At 34.8% G+C, this 19870-nt stretch overlaps 1 pseudogene; it reads right to left on the reverse strand.

Moving 5' to 3' along the window:
* Positions 1–15265: 15265 nt before the first annotated feature.
* Positions 15266–19870, reverse strand: part of LOC101630065 — an 8902-nt pseudogene continuing 4297 nt past the window's right edge.

Genomic DNA, 19870 nt, shown 5'->3' on the forward strand with positions numbered 1-19870 from the left:
CTTCTTGTACATGGCCTTAGAAGAAAATATTTCAGTTTTTCACTATGTGCATTGTTTGCTGTGGATTTACTTTTGTGGCCTTTACCATGTCATTAGATTTGCCTTATATACATGTAGGTTGATAATTTTTATCACAAGTGTGTGCTGGATCTTGTCAAATGCTTTCTCTGCATTGATTGATATATTCCTATTTTATCTTTTATTGATATGGGGAATTAATTGATTTATTGCAGTTGTTAAACCATTTTTGCATCCTCGGGACAAATTTCACTTGGTCATGATATATGATCACTTAATGTACTGTTTAATTGGATTTGCTAATATTTTATTAAGGACTTTTTTTGCATATATATTCATCAGGGATATAAAGGTTTTTGTTTTTGTTTTTTTTTAGATGTATTTGTCTGCCTTTGGCATTAAAGTAAATTTCACCTCAAATATATTTGGAAGAATACTTCTTGGAAAATTTTGAGAAGTATATGAATCATTTTATCTTTAAATATGTGGTAGTACTCATGAGTGAAACTCTCTGATGCTGAGGTCTTCATTTTTGTGTGTGTGTGATTTTATTTCCCCAATACTATTTCAATTTCCTTACTTGTAATTGGTTTGTTTGTTTGAGGTTTTCCATTTCTTCCTCTTCAGTTTTCTGTATTTCTGAAATATCATTGTAAATTCTCTTTTACTTTTGAGATTTTTCAGATTTTTTCTTTTTTTTCCTTAATGAATCTACCTAGCTGTTTATTTTAGTATTATAATTTTTAAAGATTTATTTATTTATTCATACAGAACTGGGTACAAGCCAGAAGTGCAGGGGCAGTGAGAGGCTTTACCAGAGATAGAGTGGGGAGAATAGGAAGATTGACAAAGTACACTGTTGAGAGGAGCAGTGGGCAGCCAGGATAGATTTGCGGCGCCATGTAGGCCACCTCCTGGTCAGGGATCAAATTTACACTGAAGCAGCTGCAGCAAGCTTACAGTGCTGAGTTCATACCCGTTGTGCCCCAGGGAGGACCCTATCAAGTTTTCTTTAGGGAGTTCAAAAACTAAAGTAGGTGGCTGTTAAGGTGAAAGAATAAGAAGAGGCTAAGGGGTATTTGACAATAAAATTTCCTGAGACAGGGTGGGCCCAGACCTAACCTGGGGAAATGGGGTCTCAGTAGAACGTGAACTAAGAAATTGGTAACTTCCCCTTTCAGGCAGTAGGTCACCAAAGACCCCCTACCTCACCACCATATGAGATCAAAGGAAAGCAAGTCTGAACTAGGTTGGACTCCATTAAAAATTCAACATTAGGGCCCTCCCTTGTGGCACAATGGGTTAGGATGCAGAAATGCAAACTAGCTGCAGCCCCTTCAGTGTGAGTTTGATCCTTGACTGGAATGTGACCCACATGGCAATTCAGACTCCTGTCCTGCCCACTGCTCCTCTCAACAGTGTACTTTGTCATATTACCTATTCTTCTCCCCACTCTAGCCCTGGTGAAGGATCTCACCATTCCTGCACCTCTGGCTTGTACCCCAGTTCTGTATGAATAAATAAATAAATATTTAAAAAAAATTAGAAAGGACTTTAGAGTAAACTCAAAAATCCTCTGGGAAGGCACACAAAGAATATTAGGTTTTCCCACCAAGCAAAAATGATAGCTGAGGAAAAATTTGGGGCAGCAATGGTCATTACTGGCAACCAAAGGGTTACTTGTGCACATGTGTGCCTGCTATACACATGGTGCTGCCTTTAAGCCAAGTACAGTTGTTCTGGGAGTGTGAATCTGGTGGTCCTGACACTGCTTTTCCCATTGGGAGGCCAAAGTTTCATATATAATGATAACCATAAGAAAAGGATAACAGTGAGATGGTAAGGGAAGTGAAGACAACTTAAGCATAAAATACAATTTACTATGTAAGAAAACAAGATGGGGGTCACTGAAGTCACTCCTCAAAGCATTTCCTACTTCCTAGCTCCACCACATGGTAAAGTAAATTAAGAAAAGAACAAAGAAATATAAATTACAAAAACTCATTCCATAAATACATGTCAATAGCTACACATAAGGCAATATGCATGCCTAGGAAGCAAAGCTATCTCCACACAAGATGGAAAAGCAAAATGAAGACAGAAGTCCTGGGACAAATCTAAAAGAGACAGAAGTAGAGAAACTATCTGCTGACAACTTTAAGACAATATTAAAAATGATAAATGAGGGTTCTCCTTGATGGCACACTGGTTAAAGTCTCAGTGCCATCAAAATTGCTAACCACTGAAGCATGAGTTCAATCCCTGGCCATGGAGATAACTCACATGGTCCAGCAGACCTCTCCTGACTCACGTGCTGCACTGTTCAGCAGTGTAACATCAGTAGATCTGTTTGTCCTGTTCCTCATTCTGTTTCTGGTGATGCCTCTCAACCCCTACATCTCTGGCCTGCACTCCAGTTCTATGCATAAATAAAAATAAGCCTTTAAAAAACTAAAAATGCTTAAAGAGATACTGGAAATTCAGTCAAAAGTAGATAGGCTGCTACAAATCCCTAGAAAGGAGCTAGGAGAATTAAAAGAGTTCTTCATGGAAGACATTTGAATATATAAAAGGACCATCAAAAAAAATCCTTAATCAAATGTAGACAAACTTAGACAGTACTTTAAGTAGAAAAAAAAAGAATTTTAGCAGAAGACTCAAACAAATTACACATTCAAAATTGAGAACAAAATCAAGGAAAAAATGCGAAAATTCTGTGAGACATGTTAAACTGAATTAAAAGAGGAAACCTAAAAATGATTGGGTCCCAAAGATGAAAAGAAAAGAAATAGGAGTAGACACTTTATTCAAAATAAATAAGTAAACGGTGGTGTAGCAGGTTAAAGCACTGCACTAAGAAGCTAAATCTACTTCCGCATGAGTTTGATCCCCGCCTGACCAGGAGATGATCCACATGGTGCAGCAGACCTCTCCTGACCTGCCAGCTGCTCCCCTCAGCAGTGTATTTCCAACGTTCTGCCTATTCTGCTCCCCACTCTGTCTCTGGAGAATCCTTTCACCACCTTGCACCTCTGGCCTGTACCACAGTCTTGTATGCACAAATAAATAAATCTTTGGGGAAAAAAATGAACAAACAAACAAACAAAAACAATAAATAAACCTACAGACTAAATTAAATATGGAAATATAGAAAACACTAAATTCTTAAATATAAAAAATTCTACATCCAGACATATCAATATCAAATGATCAAAACCATAGGAAAAAATATTACAAGGGGCAAGGAAAAATATTTATTTATAAGAGCTCCCAAATTAAAAGTTCCCCAGATTTCAAACCAATCGCCAAGCAAGATGAGAGTGGAAGAAAATATCTGTAATTCTAAAAGACAAGACTTGTCACCTGAGAATTCTCTATCCTGCAAAATTAACAATTAAGTATAAATGAGGTCATAAAACCTTTCTAAGACAAACAGAAATTAGTGGAGTTTTCCAAACCAGACACACTCTTCAAAAGCATTAAAATGAGTTCTACAAGAAAGGAATACAGAAGCACAAACTCCTTAGTAAAATGGCAAGAGTAATTTAACACCAACATTAACAACAAAAGCACTATGATTTTACAATAGAGAATACTAAGGAGAAAGAACAAATGGATAGTATCAGTGTAGTTAAAAGTCAGCAAACAGACACCAGACCATAAAGAACATAAACAGGAATTCAAGTAAGACCCCCAGGGTAACCACATATAGACCAAAATCCAAAGAAGACACATACAGACCAAAATTAAAATAAACAAACAAAATGAAAGAAATACTAAAGAAAAGAATTCAGAAAAAGTAGAAAGAAACAAAGGGGGAAAAAGAAACAAAAAATGAAACAAAATGACTGAAAATAGTTCATATCAGTAATCATACTAAATGTGAATGGTTTTCTTTCACCAATAAAAAGACATTAAATTAAAAATATGGGAGGAAAAAAAATCCAGTCATTATTATTTTGTTTAAAAAAGACCTATTTAAAACTGAAAAACTAAAATTAACTAAAAGTAGCAGGCTAGACTAAGGTCATATATGCTAAAAACTCAGATAGTAAATCAGGAACTGATACTGTCATTTCTAATAAGCTATACTTCCAAATAAAAAATGGTAAACAGTGATAAAGATGGGCACTATATAATGGTCAAGGGAGAATCTCACCAAAATGATATAACTCTTATCAGTAATTATGTTCCCAATATATACTACCTTGTTTTTGAAACAACTATTAGCAGACCTAAAATGATATTTACGAAGAAAATACCATCATTGTCAGAGACTTCAAAATAGCACTGACACAAAGAGATAGATCATCCAGATAAAAGTCTTTAAAAAAAAAAAAGAACTAAAAGTCTTTAAAAAAAAAAAAATCAGAAGGATTTACTGAACATCTACAGAGATTTTCATCCTAAAAGCAAAAAAGCAATGCATGTGATTTCTTCTCCAGTGCACATGGAACAGTTTCAAGCATAGATCATATGTTAAGAAAAGTCTAAAAAATAAAAAGTAAATAAAAATTATGTCAACTATCTTCACAGGTCACCAGGCAATACAACTAGAAATGTTATTAAAAAAAGAACGTTGGTGTGGTTATAGTAGAAAAGGAATTCTCAACCACGGTTCACGGGCATTTAAGTTGGCATTGTCCCTGTGGATAATGGTATTGGAACATCTCAAGAAAATAAAAATGGAAATCCTATTTGACACAGCAATAGTCATTTACCCAAATAACATGAAAATTTTAACAGAAAAGATAGAACTACACCTTTATATATGGCAGCATCTTCACTATTGACAAATCCTGAAACCAACTCAGTGCTCTTCAACAGAAGAATGGGGAGAGAAAATATAGTATGTATAATCAGTGGAATATTACAGATCTGTGAAAAAAGATGAAATGATGTCATTTGGCCTGAAATGATTTGCCTTTGAGATGATTATGTTTGTTTGTTTGTTTGTTTGTTTTTGAAATCTGTCAAGAAGTGAAATACAGATTTCATATCATTCTCCTCAACAGTGGCATATAAACATTTAAAAAAATGTGCAAATAGTAGAAGAAATATAAATAATATAATGGTTACTAAGGGGAATAGAAGAAAGGGTGGAAAGAGTTAAGAAGGGAGACAGGTAGGTTATGATCATGGATGGTTTGGTGGAGGCTAAAAATAATAATATTTTAAGGGGATACCATATTGGTATTTTTTAAGTACATATATACATAAATATGTAAATATAAAGAGAAGAGAACAAATAACATATCAATAGTATTTAAGATTTTATTTATTTATTTGTTTGTTTGTTTTGTTTATGCATAAAGAACTAGGATACAAGCCAGAGGTGCAGGAGCAGTGAGAGAATTCACCAGAGACAGAGTGGTGGGGGCAGGAGCCCGGGCAGAACAGACAGTAAGCCGCTGAGGGGAGCAGTGGGCAGGTCACAAGAGGTCTGCAGCACCATGTGGATCATCTCTGGGGCAGGAATCCAACTCGCAGTGAAGTGGCTTTGCTAGCATGCAGTGTTGCATCCTAACCCGTTGCGCCACTAGGGAGGGCCCAGTATTTACCTCAGTGATGACATTACAGTTGAGATAGTTTTTTCTTTTTCTTGTGTGTGAATTCCAAATTTTACTGCTAATATTTATCACTGATACAGTTGGAAAATAAAATTAGCACTATTTAAAAAAATTAAAAAAATAGGTACCACTTTTGTCTTGAAACACATGCTCTCCAGATGTTGAAAAGTATGTCTGATTAGACTACAGGTTCCCACACTTAGCGCTGGCTTCCAGGGAAGTGCCCCAAACCTTTCGTTCCATTCTGTGCAAGGCTGATTTAACTTGGTCAATACTCCCTAGCCAAGTGCTCTCTAGCTAGTCTCCTTGGCAGTGGGTTGACTGGGCTCTGATTTGGCCTAGGATACTATAGAATACAGCACATGTGGACATCAGCAAGGCTGTATGCTTTAGCAATGTCTGGGCTGACCTAGTTCTCTGGAGGATACATTCTCCCTGTCCTTAGCTCTTCTTTCTGCCTTGGGGCTCAGCATTTGGAAAAAGCTAGAGTTGGGCAGGTACCAGAAGAAAGAAAATGGGCTTGTGGGAGAGAATTGGATTGAATCTGGGCATGTGCACAGACCAAGAGAAGCTGCTCCAGCCAATCACCTCATAGGTGCCTCTTCCTATCAGACTGAGCAGGACCTCCCTTTGCCAGTCCCATAGCAGCAAAGGGAGAGCAAATTCCCTGGAGCACCCCAATATGGAGGCTCCCAATTTAGGCATAAAGCTACTTTTCAACTTAACATCGGGGGGTTAGAAGAATGGAGTCACAAATAATTATATCTAAATTATATCTAACATTTGTGACAGAATTAAGAGTGACCCAGAACTTTTAAATTAAAAAAAAAAAATCTTCTCACTTTTATACTACCATTATTTTTCCTGGAATGCTTAACTCCTAAATATTCTTATTACAATTTTTATCCTTCAAGACACAGCCAAGATGGGGACCATAGTCCCTGACCCAAAAGATTTCTAAAACCCCTTTAAATCTGGTTAAGAACTTCCTTTCTATCTACTTAAGAAACAAACTTGGATAGTATTTTAGCACAGTGCATTGCATTTATATTATTATTGTCATTCTCCATCTTAAAAAAAATACAAAACACGTCTCGACACTTGTTAATGTTTAATTTTTATTTATTTTAATTTTTATTTATTTTAAAAATTTATTTATTTGTGCATACAGAACGGGGGGTACAGGCCAGAGGTGCAGGAGCGGTGAAAGGATTCACCAGGGACAGAGTGGGGAGCAGAACAGGCAGATGGCCGAAGTACCCTGAGTGGGGCAGCGGGCGGGTCAGGAGAGGTCTGCCACGCCATGTGGATCACCTCTGGGGCAGGTAGGGATGAACTCACATAGAAGTGGCTTTAGCTTCTTAGTGCTGTGCCTTAATCCACTGCGCCACCAGGGAGGGCCCAACACTTGTTAATGTTTATTAGTAAAGGCATGCTACACATATGTAAAGCAAGTTTTAATACTTTTTTAAAAAGATTTATTTATTTATGCACAAAGAACTGGGGTACAGGTCAGAGGTGCAGGGTTCGTCAGAGGATTCGCCAAAGACAGAGTTGGGAGCAGAACAGACCAACTGACTAGGGGAGCAGCAGGCGGGTCAGAAGAGGTCTGCCTCACCATGGGAGGGTCAAGAAAATTTTAATAAATTTTTACTGATTTTTGGAAAATCAAATGGGTAGACAATTGTGTTTCTTACCAATTCCTTCCTAATTGCTCAGCTACTAAATTTGCTAAGTTTTGGATATTACTATTCAAATTTCTAGAAATACCTCAAAATCTAAAATTTAGATGTTGGAGTATTGCAAAATACTGTACTTGATATTTTCCTTCAAGTATGCTGCAAGTTCATTACTTAACTATGAAAACATAAATTGTTAAATTTATTTCATCTACTTTTGAATATTTTTTACCTAAAGGATTAGAATCGTTAGGTAATTCTAATGAAAACCAGGTACATGTGGGTTTCTGTATTGTTTTTAATTCCTGAAAACTAATATTTTTTGTATAATGATCACATATTTGAAGGAATTTGATTAAAATATACTATGAAATGTATTGTCTGCTGTTTAATACATCTGCTGTTTAGTCACTCTGTTTCTTAAGTCATGTTACCCAAAGTACAACATTAATAGCTGACTACATTTATATTTTCAAATAACAAATGAAGACACTATTATCTAATACTTTACTATGAGTGTTCAAAACATAAAATGCACAACTATGAGACTGTGAACCAATTCTTCACTTGTAAGCATTGGAACTTTTATTTGTTTTAAGTAAGAGTGATTCTAGGGTGGTTAAAACTTATAATGCTATAGACAATTTAAATAAACTGCCTAAAGGCACAAATGTGTACTTGAGCACATGGCTGGAATGCCTTAATGCCAGTATAATTTAGTTTCCCTTGCTTTGAAACATTTATGCTACAGCTTTATCATTGCAGCTGAGGCATTCTACACTGCGTGAAAATTTTTATTAAAACACCCTGAAATACATATCTTAGTGATCAATTCAGCACTTGCAATTTCCCAAACTTTATTTTAATCAGGAGTTAATGATGTATGGCACTTCTAGTAAGTAAATGAATGTTTGAATTGCTGTAAGTTATTTTAATAATTGCTCAGAAAACCATTTAAATTATCAAAGATCTTTACTTGTGCAATGTCATATAAATGCTAGAAATTAAAAATTAATCAACATGATTTACGTAACTAAAAGCTGCCATCTAATGGGATATTTTTCAATAAGACGACAGCAGTAATTATGCTGAGAAATATTCATTCCTGTAGTTTGAACGATTATAGCAATTTCCACCAGGGGATTTCGCAGTCAGATTCTAGTTCTGGGCAACAGTGATTAATATAATGGTTATTAATGCGAAGTCATTTTGATACTTCTAGCAGTATTTAGGTGTCAAAGCCTTGAAAGCAACGTGTTTAGCATATTAATAATAAGGGTTGCATTGGACTGGCTACTAAATAACTTTATAGATTTTTTTCCCTTATCTTTCATAATGTGAAGGGTCAGTGAGATGTACTGAAACAATGAAACTTTTCTCAGCAGGACTTAACATTTCTCTGTGCTGATATATTCTTCACTATATATAAAGTTCATTAAATGTACACAGGTAGTATTATAGGAGTAGGAGTGGTTGAGTCAGAGTTCAAAATTCACAGCAAGATTGGCAGTCTCTTGCAGATGGCACACAGGAAACTGAATTAGGGTGAAAATTGCCTTTCAAGATGCTAACAGAGATTAGAGAAAATACATCTATCTTCATTTTACATTATTTAATTAATTTAAAGGAATATCATATTTTTTAACATCAAATTGAGTGTAGATAAGGTAATCCTTCATTAGGTTCTGGAAATAAGAAATTGTGATTAATACAATGATTATTTAATATACATATCTGAGGCCCTCGCCAGTGGCGCAGCAGGTTGGAGCTCTACTATAGTAAGCTAAGCGGAACTGTGGCTGCTTCAGGGCCAGTGCGGTACCTGCCCCCGAGGTGATCCACACGGTGTTATATCACTCCTGTTCTGCCTGCTGTTCTCCTCAGCAATATACTTTATCTGTCTGTTCTGCTCCCCACTCGGTTCTGGTGAATCTTTCGCTGCCCCTACACCTCTGGTTGTACCGCCATTTCTGCATTCATTAAAAAAAATAAATATTTTATATATACATATACATACATACATACATACATACATATATGTGTGTGGCATAAATACACATATATATTAAAATGATTTAACACATACATACTAAATATATATATATATAGTCACAAATTTACCAACTGCAATTATATGTATATATCAAATTGCCTCCAAATCTATTGATGTCACATTTGAAAAACAAAAAATATTCACTCATATTAACATATCCTCTCTTAGAATTTTTTGGCAAACATATTATTTTCCCATTTATTTGATCTCTATTTCTTAAGAAGAACATAAAATATGGCCATAGTAAAACTATACCATATTATCTGTGACAGGGAAAAGGATCGTACTTGTGTTATAGGATTTTAATATTATGAGGAGAAAGCTAAAGCAGATATCACTATAAACTCAGAAGTATGATTTTACCCAAAGCTCAAATTTATCCATAAAATATATTTCTTATGTTTTATTTAAATATGCAATCTAAAAAAATTTCAATTGAATATACTATTGGTAAAATCATTGATTAAGAATTACTCAAGTCAATTTACAAATTCAATGTAATCCCTATAAAAATGTCTATGGAAATTTTCAAAGTAAAAGAAAATTTCCATGGAACCACAAACAATTTCATATAGTCAAAACAATTTTAAGAAACACAATGCTGTAGATATCATGTTTCTTCATTTCATGCTATATTACAAAACCAAAATAGTATGCTGTTGGCATAAGTGAGATATATTAGTAGATCAATTGTATAGAATATAGAGTCCAGGAAAAGAAATTTACATATTCATTGGTTTATAATTGTCTGTTTCTGCTTTGTTTTGTATTGTTACTATTTTTTTTCCACTATGCTTTGTTTTCCAATATTCCTGCTATAAATGAAACCATCTGATATTTTCCTTTTTCCTTCTGACTTACTGAGCTCCATCCTTGTTTCTGTAAATGGCATTAGTTTATCTTTTTTGAATGATAAGTAGGATCATGTTCACGATCCAGTCAGATCTACACCTGGGTTGGGGGAAGTAAACATTCTTTAAAACTATACAATGATGTGAAATATAAATAAATAAATAAATTTAATTTAATAAATAAATATACATATTCAATCAATTACCTTACAACAAAGGAGGCAAGACCATATAGTAAAGGGAAAGACAAAGTCTTCAATAAATGGGATTGTAAAAATTGGATATGTAAAATAATGAAAAGGCCAAAGAATGATACTTGGCCAGTATCATATACAAAATTGGGACAAAATTGATTAAAAGATTGAATATAAGGCCTGTAACAAGAAAATTCATAGAAGGAGACATATTTTTTTCTTCTAAAATCAGTGTTCCAATGTTCTTGTGGATTTGACACTAAAGGAAAAAAATCCAAAAGCCAAAGTAAACAAATGACAATACATCATGTTAGAAAATTTCTTCAGTAAAGGAAATCATCAAGGAAATGGAGAGAAAACTTACTGAATGGAATAAAATTGCACATATCTGGAAAAGGGTTAATATCTATAATATGCAAATGTTTATGCAGCTTAATTAAAAATTATTAAAATATGTGCAGAGGAACTAGACATTTTTTCCAAAGAAGATAGAAACAGACACATGAAAACATATTCAACATCATTAGCCACCAGGGAAACACATATCAAAACGACAAGGAGATATCACCTCACCCATGTCACAATGGCTATTATCAAAATGACAAGAGGCAACAAGTGTTAAGGATGTAGAGAAAAGGGAACTCCTCTACAAATATTTTGAGAATTCAAATTGCAGCAGCTATTGAAAACAAATACTTAATAGCTTTAGTTTTTAAAATACTGAGTAATATCTTGGTAACAATTTCATAAAAATAATCATGATTTTGGTATTTTCCCAATATCGGTTTAATGCTTATCTATTTAAAAATATCATACATTTACATCTCTGTTTATTTTTTTATCCTTTTTTGTCTTCTTTCAAGCTATATGTGCCTGTATAGCTGAAAACAAGCCACCCCAAAACAAGCCACCCCCACTGGGTCATGATTCTAGGGATAATACAAGTGTGAAACCACTTTCAGAAGAGTGTTACAGACATACAAATTAAAACAATTAAGAATGAATCTGGAATTTTTAGTAGTATCTCCTTTTCTCCCTTCAGTTTGTTTTTATTATAGCATGTTTGTTTAATTTAGAGCCAGTAGAAAATAAGCCAGGTCTTGTTTTGATCCAAATACTGATGTTTTAAAGATTGTACACAGTATTTGTTAAAAAGAACATATCAAAATACCTTTTAAAAGCTTCTGTATGAAAGAATATACAAAGTCTAACCTCAAAATTTTCCTCTTTGTTTGAATTGCAAACTAGTGCTGCCATTTTAAATTGATCATTTATTGTTTAAAATATATATCCAGGAAATTCTTAAAAAAAATACTTGTATATAAATCATTGCATAGCTGAATGAAATGGATAGTATCAGATATACAAAGGTTTATACTCAACCCTTTAAATGTATTCCAAAAATACAAAACCATATTTTGTTCTTTACAGACAAGGAGTACATTACTAAAACCAAACCAAATTTGCAAAATAAATAAATAAAATCTAAAAGTAAAAATGTTCCCACAATATTTCTTTTTTTAAGCTTTATTTCTTTGTGCATGCAAGAGCAGGTGTACAGCTAGAGATGAGAGGGGTCAGAGGATTCACCAAGATAGAGTGGGGAGCAGAACAGACAGATCTACTAAAATATACTGCTGACAGGAGCAGCAGACGAAGCAGGAGAGGTCTGCTGCACCATGTGGGTCACTACACTGTCCAGGGATCAAACTCAATCTGGAGTGGCTGTGAACAGCTTCATAATGCTGAGACTTATCTATCCCCTGTAACACAAGGTAGGCCCTCCCTGAAATATTTCTTATTTATATATTCAGGCAAGCAATCCAAAAACTTAGAGACATTAGCATTTATTTTGAAGTGAGACTGGACATTTCAAATTACTTTTATTGTCCCCTAAAACAATCAGAGGAATGTCAAAAATTATAAATGATTAAAGGTATCATTTTCTTACTTTTACTTAGTTACTGTATACTACATTGACAACTAATAAAGAAACCTCAGATGAGACTCTTTTTGAAAAAAAAATTTTTCAAAATTATTATGAATATGAATTTCATATTATCACAGAATAACCTAAAATGGGAATGTTGTCATTTCACATGCCTAGAGTTAAATAAACTGTGGTGTAAATAATACTCCCCCTTCAGAAAGAGGTAGTCAATTTTTTATCTAAATGCTCAAATTTACTAAGTCTCAAATTTGAGTTTTTTTTTAACACTGTGCACATACATAAAAAAAAAACACTGCAATTGATTTTAATAGCAGTTTTTTAAAAAAGGCAATATTATGATAAAATATGCCCCTTAAAGGTGAATAACTACTAAGAACATTTTTTCCCTTTAAAATGATTTCTTCTGGGCTCTCCCTGGTGGTACAACAGGTTAAAGCACAACACTATGAGGCTGTCTGCAGCCACTGAATCACAGGTTCCATTACCCATGGGAGGGGAAGTGGGAGACCCCCATGGTGCAGCAGACCTCTCCTGAACAGCCCACTTCTCCCCTCAGTAGTGTATTTCAGTGGATCTGCCTTTTCTGCTCCCTTCTCTGTCTCTGGTGAATTCTTTCACCCTTCTCACCTCTGATCTGTACTCCAGTTCTTGTATGCAAAAGTGACTAAATTTAAAAATTAAAAAAATGAATTTCTTCCATCATTGGCTAGCTCCAATTTTATTGAGATTTTTTTCCTGATATTTATTATGTTCCAAATCTTCAAAGAATACAGAAAAGTACAGCAAAGCCTCTGTTTTTTTTTTTTTTAAGAATATGCTTTATTTTCAAGTAAGTATGCATGGAACATCAACAAAATTGATGATTTAATAGGCCACCAATGAAGTCTTAACAGATACCAAAAACCGGATATAATTAATGACACAGTATCTGACTACAGAGCAATAAAATTAGAAGACAAAAAAAAAGTTAGGTTCAAAATTTTACATTCATTTTCTCTGTTGCAGTACACTATATATATATGTATATATAAGGGCCTACATATGCTACAAATAATTTAAAGGAATATAATCAAGTGGTCAACTGTATAAACATCACTCAGACCAAAAAAGTATTTTCATAATCTTAGAAATCTTCCACATGTTCTCAACTGTACTATACTTTTTCCACGAAATGGCCACTGTCCTTAGTTTTAGGATAAACTTTTTTTCCTCATTGTTTACCAGCTTAAACAATATTGATTCTGTCTGTTTTTTATTTCTAGTAAGTAATGGAATCATACTGTCAATACTCTTGTGTCTATATGTCTGCCTAGTGTCAAATCGTGTGCTGGCAAAGGGAATATAGAGATTTATTAAACATGTATCCTGCCATCAAAATGATCACATCTGGATGTGAGAATTGGCAGTTATGACATAGTATGAATAAGCTACAGAGAAGTGGTATTATCACAATCAGAACAGGAAATGAAAGACTTAAAGTTGACATTTGAGCTGTCTTGAAATAAGTAACCTTATTTTCCAATAAGATCAGGGAGCTGCAACAGAAAATATGAAACAATGGGTTAGATACCAGAAAGACATAGACACTAGACTATCAATAGTATGAGTCCATTACATTTACATTGCTCAGATTCAATCTATCTAGCAAATAAAGTTTCAAAAATTTACATAATTGAAAAGCCATGTGAAGTAAATTCAGGGGTCCCATCTCTTTCTCCATCTTTCTAGTGGGTTCTCTCCATATTTCAAAAATGCCAGACTCAGTAATTTTCAGGTTAGCATCATTAATAGAAGTTGATGTCTTTCACAAGCTACAACCATGATCTCCAGTGAAGATTCTAAAAGATTCTGCTTGGCCATGTCCCCACTTTAGTCACTCTACTTTTCAACCAAAAGTTCAATCTCCCTGAAAATGCTACCTGGCCCATGTGGCATCATTTCCCAAGAAAGTGAGGTTCCCCCTATTCCACATTTTATTATAAGTTAACTATTACCACATGACTATCACAGACAAGTTGACAAGACCAAAAGGCCTACCCTGAGCCTACATGTGTCTGATCTCAGTCAGTGTACTGTGGCTAAAACTTCAGTTTTGTATCATTCTACTTTTTATTAGCCAGCTACATTTCTCCATGAGCAGTTCTACATGTATATATGAAATTTTATTTTTAATGAGAACATGTTGTAAATGATCACCAGTCATCTTTTCACTACTATTTTAAACACAAAAATGAAGACCTTTACAGAAATACACCACAAATTGGTAACTGCCCATAACACTAAACAAACTGGATTCTTAAGAGTGTCTTCTCGGCCCTCCCTGGTGGTGCAGCGGGTTAAAGCACAGCACAAAGAAGCTTAAACCACTTCCACATGAGTTCGATTCCCGCCTGCACCGGAGGTGATCCACATGGCGAGGCAGACCTCTCCTGACCCGCCCGCTGCTCCCCTCAGCAGTGTACTTCATAGATCTGCCTGTTCTGCTCTCTCTCTGGTGAATCCTCTCACCCTCCGCATCTCTGACCTGTACCCCAGTTCTGTACGAATAAATAAATAAATCTTAAAAAAAAAAAAAAAACGAATGTCTTCTCAATAGCCTAGTATTTTAATTATTAGCATTGTTGGTATAAGGAAAACTGAGAAGGGCTTTTTAAAGCATCATAGCAATACTATATTTCTGATAATTAAAGTAATCAAACTATGATTAAATTAATGACTCATGTCAAAAAATATTGTGGATTATACTATCAGTGGCCATTGAATTTCAGATTAGGGCAAGACTTCCATCTAGACCTAGATTCTGTTTTGACTGAGATTTGAATTAGATGGCTCTTTCCTTGATTCCTTGTTATCTCTTGAGCCAGAATTACAATGTGTGTTTCATAGGTACCATTAGCTGGGTATGAGAGACAGACTTAGAAGGTGGCTTAGATTTCATTTCACTCTGGACTAGGACTTGGACTGTAATCTTGAAATGGATATAGATCTTGAAAAAGATCAGTTTTGGCAATTGAATCAATCATTCTCAGTATGGTGTTTGCCACACATTGGTCTTTTGTCAACCTGGTGTTTCCAAGACTCTAAGATACTCTACAGTTGTAATCAAAGGACCAATATCTTGAAATTCTTTCCTAACTTCAGCTTTGAGACTGTCTATATCTATCATAATCATCATAGCATGAAGAACTGTACACATCCCTCCCTTCCTTGGCTTTCATCTGATTTAGAGTCTTAGGTTTCCCCTGTGTAAACTGTATCTCTATTTGGTATTCACAAATACATCTGCTGCCCAAATTTTGTAAAGTATCTTTGACATCAGGAACATCCTCAAATTGAGCATAAGCAAATCCCCTTGGATGGAGAGTGTAGAAAACAATTGGAATATACACATAAACTATAGGACCACAGTGACCAAATTTATGTTGTAAATCTTCAGACTTGGTGTGTCAACCTTGTTCCATAGAAACAGAGACAAATGTGGCAGGAGGAGCCACAGGGAGCAGGACATTATTGCAGCATGAGCTAGACACAACCAGCACAGGGCCCCACTACTATATCCAAACCTACTTTTCTAGTAAGTTTTTAGATCATATGTTCATTAAGTATAGCAGCATATAAGTTGCTCAAGCAAAATAAGTATAAATCTCCTGTTTTTCCCATTGACAATGACCATAATAGTATTATTAAATATACTAAATTTAAATAAACTAAATACACTCAATTTAAATATTTAAATATATTAAATACACTAAAAACTTTAGCATTTGCAAATATCATAACAAAATCATATTTGCAAAAGTACTGGCATTGCACTAATTTTCAACAAAATACTGTCAATGTCAAACTTGAGAATATATTCTGAGTCAACTGATAATTCAGAATCATCTAAATCACTCTTATTTAGAATTTAAAAACTTTCCATTTAGTGACATAGCAGTTATATTTATACACACATTTTATACCCATATTTCAATTGATAGTTCCAATAACTTCAGAGAAGAGAAAGTTATATACAAATGATCCCAGCCTGAGAAAAGCTGAAAGATAGTGAAAAGTGCACCAGATTCCATTGGAATGAACACAGCAGTTGTTCCTCCTTTGTATGTTATTACAAAGAGAACTGGGGTCAAATTACATTAATGATAAATGGAGGTGCTTGAATTGGGTTGGTTCCTTTATGAACATTATACATTGACCTTGGCAGTTTTGACAATTACATCCATCATCTAAGAATCCATTCCAACACCCTGCTCTATTCTCTAATGTGACCCAATAAACAGGGTTTCTGAACATAAGAATCAAAGATTGATCTTCTGTGTCTCTGCACTGATTAACAATCTGTTACTTTCTGTTGCTTTTTCATTGCATGGATTATGAATATCATAATTCACTATGGCACACCTGTAGATTGCATGTTAGATGCCTTAATCTCTACTTACAGGTTTCAAAAGGATCAATATTAAATTTCTATGTTTGATAACCAAAATGAAAACAATCTAAGAAGCTCTTTGCATACTTTTAATTTTGTCTTGTATTATGCCTTATGTGCTTTGATATAACAATTGAAGATGGAAATAACCAACCATTTAAATTTTTACATTATTTTCTCATGTGGATAACCTAAGTTGTAACTTTATGGTCTAAAAGATGTTTTTCTGCCTCCAATATTTTTTATTTTGTGTAAAATTATTTGTAGCTTAAGCAGATACCACCGCCATCAAAGACATTAAATTTAATATTAGTTGCAGTTTTATTTTTCCTAGAAAAACAATGATCAAGTTAATAGCCTAAAGTATATGTACATGAAAGTATTGAGAAATTCTGAATTATTTGCTATGTCAAATCTAAGGTCTTGGAATATTGATTTCTTTAGTTACTACTTAGTTTTCATTAAAATGATGAAATAGCAATAGCTCCATGTCAAAGTTCAGTATGCTATCTTTTTAAATTTAGTTTCATATTAAAATTAACAAATTCAAAAGAATCAAGGATGTTGTGGTTTCACTATTTTCCCATTTTACATTAATTTCAAACATGTAATCTAGTTCATACAGTTAGTCCAACTCAATAATTTCTGCACTCAAGTAACATTCATTAATTGATTAACCTCTTCCAATGTTCGATTTTTCCAACTTGCTGTTGTTTCTTTACCCATTTCCTCCCTAATATTTAGGTGAATTGGGGGTGAAGACATTTATTTCAGGATTCTAATTTAGGAAGCCCGCACACATGACTATCTTTAGCATTCAACTATTGTATTCCTTGTCCTGCTAAGGAAATCCTAATTGTAACTCCCTCCAGTGCCCTGTCTGGATTACTGGTTATGTGGACCCTACCTCTGAAAAAGAACACATGCAGAAACATGACTGAATCACTTTTGGTGCTCGGCCACTTTCTTTCATCTAGGATACAACTCTGAGAATTATCCTATGAGTGGAAAACAAAGTACATGAATTTCAAAGACACAAAGATCTTCTCCTTCTCATCCTCTCTGTTTTAAAGAGTAATATTTGGGTATAATTCCAGGTGCAGCAGTTGTTTAATTTTAGAAAAACGCTATTTTGCATTGTAGTTTTAGGCTTGCAGGGGGCAACAGATAAAACACCTAAAAACTATTTCCTCTTAGTTTTACTTAAATTCTAATATTTCTTAATTCCTTTCTAAATAAGCAAGAAGGAATCATATTTATATCGAAAATCTAGTATAGGAATAATGGTCTTTTTTTTTTTTTTAATTAATTCAGAATTTACTTTCAGTGGTCCCAGTGGTAGGCTATTTCCAAAGCAGTTGTACCTACAGTCCAGCCATCTTTGTAAATGGTGGTGGATCTAGTCGGCATGTGGAAAGTAACCTTATATTGCTTCCCGAGTCACCATTTGATATGAATTTACTGATGAAATGCTATATATCAGTCACTATACTACGTCATGAGAATGCCATGATAAAAATATATTGTAAAAGGAGCTGAAAAAGAAAAAAAAAAAGAGGGCATTGCCACACGGTTCACTTTCTGCAGCATTTTCAGTATTATTTCCTACAAGAAGTAGAAAGTAGCCAAGTGCAGGGATTACAGAAGTTGCACTGACCAGCAAGATAGGTGAATTTGGGTAAAGAATATGTTGTGCCGGTGAAATATTTAAAAAGTTATATGAAAGTTGAATCAGGATGACTAAGTAAAGAATTACTTCTGTATAAGGGAGAAGAGATAAGGGGATGGAAGTAGAGGTTACACGTGTTCCATGCGGTTGTAGTGGTATGTTCAGTTCAGAAGTGACAGCATGATACTGAAGTCCTCTGTGGCTGGGTCACTGACTAGTTTCTGGCCTCACATGAAATAAGACTAGAGAGGCAGGCAAAAGTATACACAGACAGTCCTCAAAGGCAATTTGGCTTATCAGCTGGGTAACCATAAATTATAATACTTTCTAAGAAGAGTTTTCAAAGTACTTGAAACTTCAGCAATAACAAACATGGGATATAACACAATATGCATATTTTTAATTTATCTATGAATTACATAACATTTCTTCATAAATGTATTATGTATATTACAAAAGTTTTATGTTACAAATAAAATATTATTTTGGGGCCCTCCCTGGTGGCGCAGCCGGTTAGAGCACTAAGAAGCTAAAAGCCACTTCAGCATGAGTTCAATTCTTGGCCAGGGTGACCCACATGGCACCTCAGACCAGCCCGCTGCTCCCCTCAGCAGTGTACTTCATTGATCTGCCTGTTCAGCTCCCCACTCTGTCTCTGGTGAATCCTCTCACTGCCCCTGTGCCTCTGGCGTGTACCTCAGTTCTGCATGCATAAATAAGTAAATCTTTTAAAAAAAGAAATCTTATTTCTACATTCAAATTAATAGTGTAAAATCATTTTAGCATGACAATGTAAGTTCTATATATTTTCTGAAAATTTGATTAAATGTTTCACACTTTTCAAAATTATTGAATATTTACAGATAAGTTAATTCAATATCGGATTCTGTATTTATGATTTATGTATCTATGCATACAAGACTGTGCTACAGGCCAGAGGTGCAGGGGTGAGAGGCTTCACCAGAGACAGAGTGGGGAGCAGAACAGGCAGACTGACGAAGTACACTGCTGAGGGGAGCAGCAGGCGAGATAGGAGAGATCTGCTGCAACATGTGGGTCCCATCCGGGGTGGTGATTGAACTCACACTGAAATAGCCACAGCTTGGCTTAGTTTCACAGTGCAGTGCTCCAACCTGTTGCGCCACTAGGGAGAGCCCAGTTCTTGGTAATTTTAACTCACTTCTTGTCGCTGTTTCAGCAAACATTGTACCTCAAAGAACTTGGGTAGGGTGTAGAAACACTGCGCCTCATCATCTTTATAAGAGCCTTTTTAAGGCATATGTTAATCATGTAAGGGTTAGTTTTGTTCCTATTTAAGCACAAAAAATATTATTAAAAAAAAAAAGCACACAACATATGGATGCCCCCCTTTGCTTCCTCTCGCTCATCATTCCACATCTAGAACCATGCCTTCTTCTTTTCTTCCAAAGCAGTTGTACCTACAGTCCAGCCATCT

The sequence above is a fragment of the Condylura cristata genome, unplaced genomic scaffold, assembly GCF_000260355.1.
Source record: "Condylura cristata isolate star-nosed mole 26May11 unplaced genomic scaffold, ConCri1.0 scaffold00014, whole genome shotgun sequence".
Lineage (NCBI taxonomy): Eukaryota > Metazoa > Chordata > Mammalia > Eulipotyphla > Talpidae > Condylura > Condylura cristata.